Source organism: Oncorhynchus masou, chromosome 5 (genome assembly GCF_036934945.1).
Source record: "Oncorhynchus masou masou isolate Uvic2021 chromosome 5, UVic_Omas_1.1, whole genome shotgun sequence".
Lineage (NCBI taxonomy): Eukaryota > Metazoa > Chordata > Actinopteri > Salmoniformes > Salmonidae > Oncorhynchus > Oncorhynchus masou.
The window spans coordinates 47883301-47897878 of record NC_088216.1 but is presented as its reverse complement, the minus strand read 5'-3'; positions in this window follow the sequence as shown (position 1 = coordinate 47897878).

The following is a 14578-nucleotide window of genomic DNA, read 5'->3' as shown; positions in this document are numbered from 1 at the left end:
GCGAACTGTCAACGCGATGATGCTGCAGAAGCATGGGGCGCAGACAACACATTGTATCCTGTTCCCTGACATCACTGTTCACATGATCCAGGGTGACACTGCGCATGCAAGCCATTGGTCGGAATAGACATCGCAACTCCTGTGAAGTGCGAGCTGAAGGGTCGGGACGCCACGTTTCGGACTGGGTGAGATTGCTTCTTCTTCCATTTCCACCACAACCTGTGTCCGAAAATGGAAGAGGGACACTTTTAATCGAACTCTCATGCGGGAGACAACACTTTTAAAGCTTGTGAACACTGTGGAACCCGGGGTTCCAAGGTTTTCGTAAAGCCAGACCAACTCTGTGTACACAGGCTCTGGCTATTTGCCGTACCCTGATTGGCCATGCCACTTGAAGTTAATGTTGTCACAACGAGCCTGAGTGGGTTTAGGCGGTAAGATGTGTTCCGGTAACCGATTGGCACCCAGTGCTTGCCAAACGTGTTAATGAAGGTTCCACCTCGGTGATCCAGTCCTTCGTGAACTTTCGAGACAGGTCTAGCTAAACATGCGCTGCATACCATGCTAGCCAGATTAGCTCACTCCCCGAGGTGAGCTAGCTATATAACTGTTCCTGCCGCCCCATGATGGGGTTTCTGGGTAGTCCCTTGGTTATTTTAAATGGAACGTGCTGCAGTTAAAGAGTCTAGCTAGCCTAGCTTAGCTAAAAGAAATATTAAAAAAAGCATCCTGGCTAACGTCGGCCCTATGAAGTGTCTAGTGATACAGGTTATGGGTTCTATAGGCAATTAGTTGTTGATAGCGGAGTCGAGAGAATGAGCAGGGTTGGACAACACCACGCTGTTATCCCACAAAGATTAAAAATAGACGTATGGAAAAAACTTTATCATGGAGGTTTCCCTACCGACCAGTCATAGGCACTGGCGACAAAGTACCTTGTAACCTAGCTGGGAATGTACCCCTTCTGTGGTAACAGACAGGGAAGATTCACAATTTAATCTAATTCCCTGGAGTGAAGTGTTGAGCTGGAAACAGACAGCTCATTTGACTGCGTGTAGGATAATTCTCATATGAACAACAGACGCTGCGTGTGGGATAATAGCGTGGTTGTGTCCAACACCGCTTGTTCCCTCGACTCCGCTACCAACAACTAATCACCTATAACCTGTAACCTGTATCACTAGACACCTCATAGGGACTAGTGAGCTACAGACAGGAATCCGCAATGAGTCCCAGTAATGAGCCACCTACAGGGTAGGGGCACCCTTGTGGACAGTGCCCCAATTTATCACTCTCACCCTGGGGAGATTTATATAACCCAGAGGGGGCAGTATTAAACATGGACAATTTTCCAACATACTTTGTGCTTCCATGAGACTGTATTCGGGCACAGGGCGCTCTGTATACAGGCCCAGGGCGCTCTGACAATGGCTGACACAGTAACCCGTTTGCCATGCGTGGGGGCACTGTTGTGCCCAGTAATATTTTTTTGTGCAGAGGCGCACTTGTCACTCAGACCTGTGCCAAAGCCCTTCGCTAAGTGCTTGGGGGGCTGCTTCTTCATTGGAGGTGCACGCAAACGCCGCTTCATCACTCCCTCCACTCAAGGAATTGAAAATAGGAACGGGGTTGCCATAACGCCGGTGGAAAGCTAGTAAGTTTCACTCACAGGAAGTTTGCCAGGAGGCTTTTTAGCCTAACCTAGCTAGACTCTTTGACCACAGCACAGTCCATTTGTAATAAACAAGGGACTTAACGCTACATATATTAACAAGTTTGGTAAGAGAGGCACGCGGTGCGTGACCTAGCAGACACAGGCGGCAGGGGTGCAAACTGAATATGGCCACCCTCTCTCCTCAAGTATCCTCCCGTAGAGCACACAGGAACTAGGTTGGGCATGAGAGGGCACACAAGAGCCGGGTTGGGCACGAGCATGTGATCAATTGAAGCTTCGGACGACATCGATGACGTACTTCTGATAAATTGATACAAATTTATTCACATATTATATTGTCATTTCTTGAGTAAAAGTACAAAGTTAAAGCTATACATCAAATTCCGTATATTAAAACCTCTTTGGGCTGCAATCCCGTTAACGGGATGATATGACAACAGCCAGTGAAAGTGATGGGCGCCAATTTCAAAACAACAGAAATCTCATAATTCAACTTCCTCAAACATACTTGTATCTTATACCGTTTTAAAGGTAGTCTTGTTGTTAATCCAGCCACAGTGTCCGATTTCAAATAGGCTTTACGGCGAAAACACCACAAACGATTATGTTGGGTCACCACCAAGCCACAGAAAAACACAGCCATTTTCACAGCCAAAGAGAGGAATCACAAAAAGCACAAAGAGATAAAATGAATCACTAACCTTTGATGATCTTCATCAGATGACACTCATAGGACTTCATGTTACACAATACATGTATGTTTTGTTTGATAAAGTTCACATTTATATTTAAATAATTCTGAGTTTACATTGGCGCGTTACATTCACTCATTCCAAAAACATCCAGTGATTTTGCATAGACACATCAATTCAACAGAAAAACTAATCATAAATGTAGATGATAATACAAATTATACACATTAAATTATAGATATACCTGTCCTTAATGCAACCCCTGTGTCAGATTTCAAAATACTTTACGGAAAAAGCAAACCATTTAATAATCTGAGATGGCACTCAAAACAATCAAGTCAAATTAGCCGCCATGTTGTAGTCAAAATAAACAATACATTACATGCTAAATATTCCCTTACCTTTGATGATCTTCATCAGAATGCACTCCCAGGAATCCCAGGTCCACAATAAATGCTTGATTTGTTCAATAATGTCCGTTATTTATGTCCAATTAGCTACTTTTGGTATACATATCCAAACGTTCGCTCAGCTTTACGTCGGACAAAAACTTTATAAAAAAGTTATATTACAGGTCAACGAAACATTTCAAACTAAGTACAGAATCAATCATTAGGATGTTTTTATCATTAATCTTCAATAAAGTTCTAACCGGAGTATTCCTTTGTGTCTTGAGGAGCCATGGAACGCAGCTCGCTATCATGTGAAATGCGTGTGACCAGGAAATGGCTGACAACCAGACACCTGAATCATTCTGCTGTCATTCAGTCCCACAACACAGTAGAAGCCTCATTCAAATTTCTATACACGGTTGACATCTAGTGGAAGCCCATGGAAGTGCAAGTTCATTAAGATCTCAAGGAGATGTCAATGGGAACTGTTGAATGCATACCAACCTCAAATTTCTCACTTCCCGTTTTGATTTCTCCTCAGGTTTTTGACTGCCATATGAGTTCTGTTATACTCACAGACATCATTCAAACAGCATTAGAAACTTCAGAGTGTTTTCTATCCAATACTACTAATAATAATATGCATATATTAGCAACTGAGACTGAGGAGCAGGCCGTTTACTTTGGGTACCTTATTCATCCAAGCTACTCAATACTGCCTACCAGCCATAAGATGTTTTAATTAAGCAAACCAGAGGGCAATATTTTCTTGTTTTAAAATTTACGGACAGAAACAGACTCAGTGTTTACTGAGTCTGCCAGATCAGAGGCAGTAGGGATGACAACGCATTATATTGATAGGTGTGTGAATTTGACCATATTGCTGTCCTGTCTGAGCATTCAAAACGTAACAAGTACTTTTGGGTGTCATGGAAAATGTATGGGAGTAAAAAGTACACATTTTTTTTAAGAATGTAGTGGAGTAAAAGTAAAAGTACAGATCCCCCCCCAAAAACAATTTAAGTAGTACTTTACACCACTACTAATCGTAATGTATTAGATACCCTCTTGAAATAGTTGATCAGTAACAGTCACATTCACTGAATCAGTATAGCCCTTGACACAGTCTCTCTCAATCTCCCTCTAATCATAATGCCATATTGGCCCATTTATATTCTACTTTGTTCCCAGCTTTCTTTGCTACCAGGGGGCTGAGTTCATTCTTTGGCTAATCCAGCCAAACACACACAGGTACGCACTCACACATGCACGCATGCATGCACCACACACAATTTCTCTATTAGAACTTGAGTCTGACAGAACTATCATGAGGAATAACTGGAATATTCTCAAGTAATTAATGTGACAGGTGAGTGCTGGATTCATAAATAATTCCAATTTTATGATAATCCTAATGGGATTTTGTGGGAATGCAGAGGTAGTGTATTGCGAGTTATGGCAGCCAAAACATGGAAATCAAAGAGCAATTGAAAAGTGTTGTGAAGCAGAAACTGAGACAGAAAGCTAAATGAAGTGAGTTGAAAACAACATGACGTTGATAGAATAAAACAAATCACACATCATAGTGTCTGTCATACTTCAGTTGAATGGATTTGGAACTTAATCCTTGGGTGGTGTTCGGGTCTGTGGCACCCATTTTCAATGTTTCCTAAAAGAAAAATGATCCAATTAATTATTTTTTTCAACTTGAGACTCATTTTCCTTGGCTCATTTTCTGTAAAGAAACATTTGCATTGTGCAAAAAGGTTTGCTGTGTGCCTTCACTGTGTCTTCCTCCTCCCCGGGCCTGCTGTTTCAACATAGCACGAAGAACCTGTCTGTCTCACTGCCTGTCTCCTGCTTTTCTCACACTCTTTACCCTTTGTAGTGTGTGAAACTATGCACAATGTCTTGTGGGAACCAACACAATGTTATTACAATATATTATTTTCAACCATTGTAAAAACAAATCTGTATTTTCCCACACTGTACCCCAGCCAGGTGTCAATTGGGGGAGGGACACAACAAATAAATAGCGTTGCATGTGTGGCTCCTTACCAGAACCAATTAGTATGGCAAATAAAGTATCTCTGCTCATAGGGCCTTTTTTGCAGAGAGAAAAGTTAGTGTGGAAGGAGCGTCTTCCACTTTGGAAGATATGAGGATAATGTCACTGTCAATTTGGAGTCTGACAGTGAGTTGGTTGAAGAGGGTGAGGTTGACCCTCAGCCAGCCCCAGGACCAGCCCGTCAGCAACCAGCTCATCAGCAGCCTGCAGGAGAAATTTAAATGTAAAAGAATTGTGAAATTGAATAGTCTTCTTGCCCAAGGAATGAACCACCCCACATGGCTGCCTATGTGATAAGGATGCAACCAGGGCCAACAAGGGTGGCGGTTACTCATGTGCAGGACCTAAAGTCTTCTTTTGAACTATTCAACCCAGAAACCATCCAGAAAATCAATTTGGACTGCAATAATTTGGAGGGAAGGCGTGTTTTTGGAGAGAGATGGAAAGGGATGGACCAAACTCATTTACATGCATACTTTGGGGTTCTTATCCTTGCTGGTGTTTTCAGATCCAATGGGGAATCCACAGAATCCCTGTGGGATGCAGAAACTGACATAGAACTTTTCTGTGCATCAATGTCTCTAGAAAACTTCCGCATTATTTCCAGGATTATCCTCTTCAATAACCGAGACACCAGACCAGCTCGGCGGCAGAGAGACAAGCTAGCTGCAATCAGGTCAGTGGGTGGACAAGTTGGTGGACCAGCCTCCCCTGTTTTACAACCCTGGGCCCAACATTACTGTTGATGAGCAGCTTATGCCATTTAGGGGCCGCTGCCCCTTCAGGCAGTACATACCGTCGAAACCCACAAAATATGGAATCAAGATCTGGGCTGCCTGTGATGTTGCTTCATCATATGCGTCGAACTTGCAAGTGATACGAGGAAGCAAGATGGAGGAGCCCCTTTGCACAAGCTGGGACAGGAGCTCCTCAAGAGGAAGCTAATGATGTTCGGAACAGTACGATATAACAAGCCAGAGCTCCCAACTCAACTGTTGATTACACGGAACAGGCCTATCGATTCCACTAAGTTCCGTGTTCATGGCCGACACGTCCCTAGTGTACTATGTGCCAAAGAAAGGCAAACATGTGGTACTCATGAGTAAGCTGCATATGGATGGGAGAATCTGTGGCCAGGAACATCAAAAACCAGAAATCATAATGGACCTCAAAAAGGAGGGTTGGACAATTTAGACAAGCTTGTGACTGGCTGCAGCTGCAAAAGAAGGACCCTACACTGGACACTTGGGATATTCTTCAGCATCCTGGACATCTCGGCGTACAACGCGTTTATCATCTGGATGGCGTTTTATCCAGATTGGAAAAGAGGGAAAGCTCCAGAGGGGACGGCTCTTTCTTGAGGAGCTGGGAAAGACCTCAAAGTTAACATATCCCAAAGACCCCAGCTTCTGCAGCCATCGTGAGGAGGATTCAGGAAGAGGATGCTGGTGTCCCATCTGCCCGACCCACAGAACCAGCAACTCCAATACCAGAAGTAAGTGTGAGTGATGTTGTTGCATGTGTGTGTGTCTGACTCTCCTACCTGCTGTGACTATATGAGTGAGTGAGTGAGTGAGTGAGATGTTTGTAAAATTCCTAAGCTAAGTGTTTTCATCTGGTATCAAAAAGAAGAAGCGCTGCAATGTGTGTGGACCCAAGAAGGACAAGAAGACACAGTACACTTGCAAGTACATTTGCAACACACACCCAGTAAAACTCTGTGGTTTATTAACTGACCTTAATTGGTTTTCAACGGTTCTCATTTATCATTTCCATAAAATACTGTATGTAAAATTTGTTCAGTTCAAAGCAAAACATCAAAAGTGATGGAAACCTTGCTTCATTTATGTTTGTTCAAGACAAACATAATTTATTCCACCCATGTCTTCATTATAATTTAATTTATTGTGCTTTAAAAAAAATGTGATCTAGCAGAGGTAAATGGAAAATATTAACAGTTAATGGTGTCTATTGTTATGAACTTGAGTGAAGACCCAAAAGCGGTTTTAACAGAAAACAGAGTTCTTTAATGAAAAAACAGGAATGGCATAAATCCTCTTCCAACGTTGTCAGCGGAACAAAAAGAACGTTAGTATAGTGCAGGATGCACCTGCCAGGCAGACTCCGACAGGACAGGACAAGGTGGAAGCAAACGAGACGACAGCTTGCTTCTGGCATCAAAAAACACAAACAAGAATCAGACACTGAAAGTAGCAGGAACAGAGAAAGAAATAGAGACCTAATCAGAGGGGGAAGAGAGAACAGGTGTGAAAGAGTGAATGAGCTAGTTAGAGGAGATGTAGAACAGCTGAAGAATGAGAGACAGAGAAGGTAACCTAAAAAGACCAGCAGAGAGAGAGTGAAGAGAAAGGACAGGAACAGACATAACAAGACATGACAGTACCCCCCACTCACCGAGCGCCTCCTGGCGCACTCGAGGAGGAAACCTGGCGGCAACGGAGGAAATCATCGATCAGCGAACGGTCCAGCACGTCCCGAGAGGGAACCCAACTCCTCTCCTCAGGACCGTACCCCTCCCAATCCACTAGGTACTGATGACCACGGCCCCGAGGGCGCATGTCCAAAATCTTACGAACCCTGTAGATGGGTGTGCCCTCGACAAGGATGGGGGGGAGGGACGGCGGGGCGCGAAGAACGGGCTTAACACAGGAGACATGGAAGACCGGGTGAACGCGACGAAGATAGCGCGGGAGAAGAAGTCGCACTGCGACAGGATTAATGACCTGGGAAATACGGAACGGACCAATGAACCGCGGGGCCAACTTGCGAGAAGCTGTCTTAAGGGGAAGGTTCTGAGTGGAGAGCCATACTCTCTGACCGCAACAATATCTAGGACTCCTGGTCCTACGCTTATTAGCGGCCCTCACAGTCTGCGCCCTATTACGGCAAAGTGCCGACCTGACCCCCTTCCAGGTGCGCTCGCAACGCTGGACAAAAGCCTGAGCGGAGGGGACGCAGGACTCGGCGAGCTGAGATGAGAACAGCGGAGGCTGGTACCCGAGGCTACACTGAAAAGGGGATAGACCGGTAGCAGACGAGGGAAGCGAGTTGTGGGCGTACTCTGCCCAGGGGAGCTGTTCTGACCAAGACGCAGGGTTACGAAAAGAAAGACTGCGTAAAAATGCGACCAACAGTCTGATTGGCCCGTTCGGCTTGGCCGTTAGACTGGGGATGAAAGCCGGACGAGAGACTGACGGAAGCCCCAATCAAACGGCAAAACTCCCTCCAAAATTGAGACGTGAACTGCGGGCCTCTGTCGGAAACGACGTCAGACGGAAGGCCATGAATTCGGAAAACATTCTCGATAATGATCTGAGCCGTCTCCTTAGCAGAAGGGAGCTTATCGAGAGGAATGAAATGAGCCGCCTTAGAGAATCTATCGACAACCGTAAGAATAACTGTCTTCCCCGCTGATGAAGGCAGTCCGGTGATAAAATCTAAAGCGATGTGAGACCACGGTCGAGAGGGAATGGGAAGCGGTCTGAGACGGCCGGCAGGAGGAGAGTTCCCAGATTTAGTCTGCGCGCAGACCGAACAAGCGGCGACAAATCGCGCGCGTCACGTTCCCGAGTGGGCCACCAGAAACGCTGGCGAATGGAAGCGAGCGTACCCCGAACGCCGGGGTGGCCGGCTAACTTGGCAGAGTGGGCCCACTGAAGAACGGCCGGACGAGTAGGAACGGGAACGAACAGAAGGTTCCTAGGACAAGCTCGCGGCGACGGAGTGTGAGCGAGTGCTTGCTTTACCTGCCTCTCAATTCCCCAGACAGTCAACCCGACAACACGCCCGTCAGGGAGAATCCCCTCGGGGTCGGTGGAGACCTCAGAAGAACTGAAGAGACGAGATAAAGCATCAGGCTTGGTGTTTTTGAGCCCGGACGATAAGAAATAACAAACTCGAAACGAGCGAAAAACAGAGCCCAACGAGCCTGACGCGCATTAAGTCGTTTGGCTGAACGGATGTACTCAAGGTTCCTATGGTCAGTCCAAACGACAAAAGGAACGGTCGCCCCCTCCAACCACTGTCGCCATTCGCCTAGGGCTAAGCGGATGGCGAGCAGTTCGCGATTACCAACATCATAGTTACGTTCTGACGGTGATAAGCGATGAGAGAAAAACGCGCAAGGATGGACCTTGCCGTCAGAGAGAGAGCGCTGAGAAAGAATGGCTCCCACGCCCACCTCTGACGCGTCAACCTCAACAACAAACTGGCTAGAGATGTCAGGTGTAACAAGAATAGGAGCGGATGTAAAACGATTCTTAAGAAGATCAAAAGCTCCCTGGGCGGAAACGGACCACTTAAAGCACGTCTTAACAGAAGTAAGGGCTGTGAGGGGAGCTGCCACCTGACCGAAATTACGGATGAAACGACGATAGAAATTAGCGAAGCCCAGAAAGCGCTGCAGCTCGACGCGTGACTTAGGAACGGGCCAATCAATGACAGCCTGGACCTTAGCGGGATCCATCTTAATGCCCTCAGCGGAAATAACGGAACCGAGAAAAGGGACAGAGGCGGCATGAAAAATGCACTTCTCAGCCTTCACATAAAGACAGTTCTCCAAAAAGGCGCTGGAGGACGCGTCGCACGTGCTGAACATGAATCGAGAGAGACGGAGAAAAAATCAGGATATCGTCCATGTAAACGAAAACAAAAATGTTCAGCATGTCTCTCAGGACGTCGTTAACTAGTGCCTGAAAGACAGCTGGAGCGTTAACGAGGCCGAAAGGAAGAACCCGGTATTCAAAGTGCCCTAACGGAGTGTTAAACGCCGTCTTCCACTCGTCCCCCTCCCTAATGCGCACGAGATGGTAGGCGTTACGAAGGTCCAATTTGGTGAAAAACCTGGCTCCCTGCAGGATCTCGAAGGCTGAAGACATAAGAGGAAGCGGATAACGATTCTTAACTGTTATGTCATTCAGCCCTCGATAATCCACGCATGGGCGCAGGGACCCGTCCTTCTTCTGAACAAAAAAAAACCCCGCTCCGGCGGGAGAGGAGGAGGAGACAATGGTACCGGCGTTGAGCGAAACCGACAAATAATCCTCGAGAGCCTTACGTTCGGGAGCCGACAGAGAGTATAATCTACCCCGGGGGGAGTAGTTCCCGGAAGGAGATCAATACTACAGTCATACGACCGGTGTGGAGGAGAGAAGTGGCCTTGGAACGACTGAACACCGTGCGCAGATCGTGATACTCCTCCGGCACCCTGTCAAATCGCCAGGCTCCTCCTGTGAAGTAGAGACAGAGGAAACAGGAGGGATAGCAGACATTAAACAGGTTACATGACAAGAAACATTCCAGGATAGGATAGTATTACTAGACCAATTAATAGAAGGGTTATGGCGCACTAGCCAGGGATGACCCAAAACAACAGGTGTAAAAGGTGAACGAAAAATTAAAAAAGAAATGGTTTCGCTATGATTACCAGAGACAGTGAGGGTTAAAGGCAGCGTCTCACGCTGAATCTTGGGGAGAGAACTACCATCTAAAGCGAACAAGGCCGTGGGCTCCCTAACTGTCTGAGAGGAATGTCAAGCCCAGGTCTCGTCCATAAAACAGCCCTCCGCCCCAGAGTCTATCAAGGCACTGCAGGAAGCAGATGAACCGGGCCAGCGGAGATGGACCGGAAAAGTAGTGCGTGATCCAGAAGGAGAGGCCTGAGTAGTTGCGCTCACCAGTAGCCCTCCTCTTACTGATGAGCTCTGGCTTTTACTGGACATGAGGTGACAAAATGACCAGCGGAGCCGCAGTAGAGACAGAGGCGATTGGTGATTCTCCGTTCCTTCTCCTTGGCCGAGATGCGGATACCCCCAGCTGCATAGGCTCAGCATCCGAGCCGGCGGAGGAGGGTGGCAGTGATGCGGCAGGTGGCAGTGATGTGGAGAGGGGAGCAGCGGAGAACGCGAGCTCCTTTCCACGAGCTCGGCGACGAAGATCAAACCGTCGCTCTATGCGAATAGCGAGAGCTATTAAGGAGTCCAGACTGGAAGGAACCTCCCGGGAGAGAATCTCATCCTTAACCTCGACGAGGAGACCCTCCAGAAAACGAGCGAGCAAAGCCGGCTCGTTCCAGTCACTTGAGGCAGCGAGTGCGAAACTCAATAGAATAATCCGTTATGGATCGATTCCCCTGACATAGGGAAGACAGGGCCCTGGAAGCCTCCTCCCCAAAAACAGAACGGTCAAAAACCCGTATCATCTCCTCCTTAAAGTCTTGATACTGGTTAATACACTCAGCCCTCGCCTCCCAGACTGCCGTGCCCCACTCACGCGCCCGTCCGGTAAGGAGAGAAAACGTAGGCGATGCGGGCTGCGCTCCTGGAGTAAGTGTTGGGCTGGAGAGAGAACACCACATCACACTGAGTGAGGAATGAGCGGCACTCAGTGGGCTCCCCAGAGTAACACGGCGGGTTGTTGATCCTGGGCTCCGGAGACTCGGAAACCCTGGAAGTGGGCGGTGGATCGAGGTGGAGTTGGTGAACCTGTCTTGTGAGGTCGGAGACTTGGACGGCCAGGGTCTCAACGGCATGTCGAGCAGCAGACAATTCCTCCTCGTGTCTGCCTAGCATCGCTCCCTGGATCTCGACGGCGGAGTGAAAAGGGTCCGGAGCCGCTGGGTCCATTCTTGGTCTGATTCTTCTGTTATGAACTTGAGTGAAGACCCAAAAGCGGTTTTAACAGAAAACAGAGTTCTTTAATGAAAAAACAGGAATGGCATAAATCCTCTTCCAACGTTGTCAGCGGAACAAAAAGAACGTTAGTATAGTGCAGGATGCACCTGCCAGGCAGACTCCGACAGGACAGGACAAGGTGGAAGCAAACGAGACGACAGCTTGCTTCTGGCATCAAAAAACACAAACAAGAATCAGACACTGAAAGTAGCAGGAACAGAGAAAGAAATAGAGACCTAATCAGAGGGGGAAGAGAGAACAGGTGTGAAAGAGTGAATGAGCTAGTTAGAGGAGATGTAGAACAGCTGAAGAATGAGAGACAGAGAAGGTAACCTAAAAAGACCAGCAGAGAGAGAGAGTGAAGAGAAAGGACAGGAACAGACATAACAAGACATGACAGTCTATATTGCTTGTAATTGATGTAAGTCAACATCTATGTATTAAGAATTTTACATAAAAGTATTTTTACATACATTATTATGGCTGTATTGTTTTGAAAACCCAATAATGTTGTAGGTTCATCAGACCCGCAAACATTGGGTGAATAACAAAAACTTGAACACCACACAAGGGTTAATGTCAAACCCTTTGACTAGTGACCACAGGAGAGTCTGCGGATAAGAGAACAGGTTTAGAGTTTAGCTTGAGAGTTCAGCTTTCACAACTCCATTAGGTAAAATACATAAAGCACATGTTTTTCCTAAGAGCTCAAAGTGTGTTATATTGAGAGAGGGGGAAATCACCTCATGCACTGCCATCCACTAAACTTACAATGCCAGCCATTTGTTTTCTGAAAGAGAATGAGAGAAGGGTTCTGTTTGGCTAGAGTTCCTTGTGCTGGTGACCTGGGTCATGTTCACGGGGGGAGATGTGTTGAAACAGATTTAGGTCATTCAGTGCAACCTTAACCCTCACTCTTACCGTCGTCCTTGGGGGGGATGCCAAATAAAACGTTTGGAAAGATGGGACATTTAGAAAAACCTAATGTTGAAAAGTAAATTTGAAACCTCTTCTAACCCATTGCAACACATTTGGGGTAGATAGGACGCTTAGAATAAGTGGGCAAAAATAAAAATAAATATTCATATTCATCCAAATATTCATCCAAAAATCGCTTCCAGGATGTCCAGGAATGTTATCATCCACAGGACAATATCTATACAGTGCCTTCAGAAAGTACTCATACCCTTTGACTTAATCCATATTTTGTTGTGTTACAGCCTAAATAAAAAGTGTATGAAATAGATCATTTTTCTCACCCATCTACACACAATACCCCTTAATGACTATGTGAAAACACATTTTTTGAAATGTTAGCAAATGTATTGAAAATTAAATACATATATATCTAATTTACATAAGTATTTACACCCCTGAGTCAATACTTTAGAATTACCTTTGGCAGCAATTACAGTTGTGAGGTTTTCTCTATGAGCTTTGCACAACTGGATTGTACACATTCTTATTTTTTAAATTCTTCAAACTCAAGTTGGTAGACAACCATTGTCTAGTCTTGCCATCAATTTTCAAGTCGATTTGACTCAAAACTGTAACTAGGCTACTCAGGAGCATTCAATGTCGTCTTCTTAAGCAACTTCAGTGCATATTTGCCATTTTATTTTATGTCCTGCTGAAAGGTGAAATTGTTTGCCAGTGTCTGTTGGAAAGCAGACTGAACCAAGTTTTCCTCCAGGAGATTGCCTGTGCTTAGCTCTATTCCATTTGAAAACTCCCTAGTCCTTGCTGATGACAAGTATACCCATAACATGATGCAGCCACAACCATGCTTGGAAATATGAAGACTGGTACTCACTGATGTGTTGTGTTGGATTTTCCCCAAACCTAACACTTTGTATTCTGCACATAAAGATAATTTCCTTGCCAATTTGTTTGCAGTTTTACTTTATTGCCTAATTGCAAACAGGATTTCTGTTTTGGAATATTTTTATTTTGTAAGTGCTTCCTTCTTTTCACTCTGTCATTTATATTAGTATTGTGGAGTAACTACAATGTTGTTGATCCATCCTCAGTTTTCTCCTATCACAGCCATTAAACTCTGAAACAGTTTTAAAGTCACCATTGGCCTTGTGGTGAAATCACTGAGCGGTTTCCTTCCTCTCCGGCAACGGAGTTAGGAAGGACGCCTGTGTCTTTGTAGTGACTTGGTGTATTGATACACCATCCAAAGTGTAATTAATAACTTCACCACGCTCAAATGGATATTCAATGTCTGCTTTTTAAATTTTTACCCATTTAGGTGCCCTTTGTGAGGCCTTGGAAAACCTCCCTGGTCTTGAATCTGTGTTTGAAATTCACTGTTCGACTGTTGGACCTTACAGATAATTGTATGTGTGGGGTACAAAGAGGTAGTCGTTCAAAAATCATGTTTAACACTATTGTTAAACACAGAGTTTGTCCATGCAACTTATTATGTGACTTGTTAAGGTCATTTGTACTCCTGAAATGATTTAGGCTTGTCATAACAAAAGGGTCCGATACTTATTGACTCAAGACATTTCAGCTTTTCATTTGAATTAATTTGTAAAATTTTATAAAAACATAATTACACTTTGACGTTATGGGTTATTGTGTGTAAGGCAGTTGCACAACATATTAATTTAATCAATTTTAAATTCAGGCTGTAACACAACCAAATGTTGAAAAAGTCAAGGGTTGTGAATACTTTCTGAAGGTGCTGTAACTGGTGAAAAGGCTTGGATGTGGAGTTCCAGGGCAGAACCCGGCCGATTCCAGCCAAGGTAGAGCATCTCCTATTGCAAAGTTAGTCCAAGAATCCTAGCAAAACTCTAATCCTAACCTTAACTCCCATATGGTGCCTTCTTTGTTGACGTAAATTGGACGAAGCTGGATAGAACCATTTCAGGAAGGTGAATGTTTCTGATTGTTCTGGAATTTTTCATATAAACCATATAATCCTTGTGTTATTCAAACATTACATTGGTCTTTCGGCGAGAGTAATTAGTCCTTCAAAAAGACTAGAGGGGGGGTCTGGGAGAAGTAGGAATGTGTGCATGTGTGAGAGTGTGTACGTGTGTGTG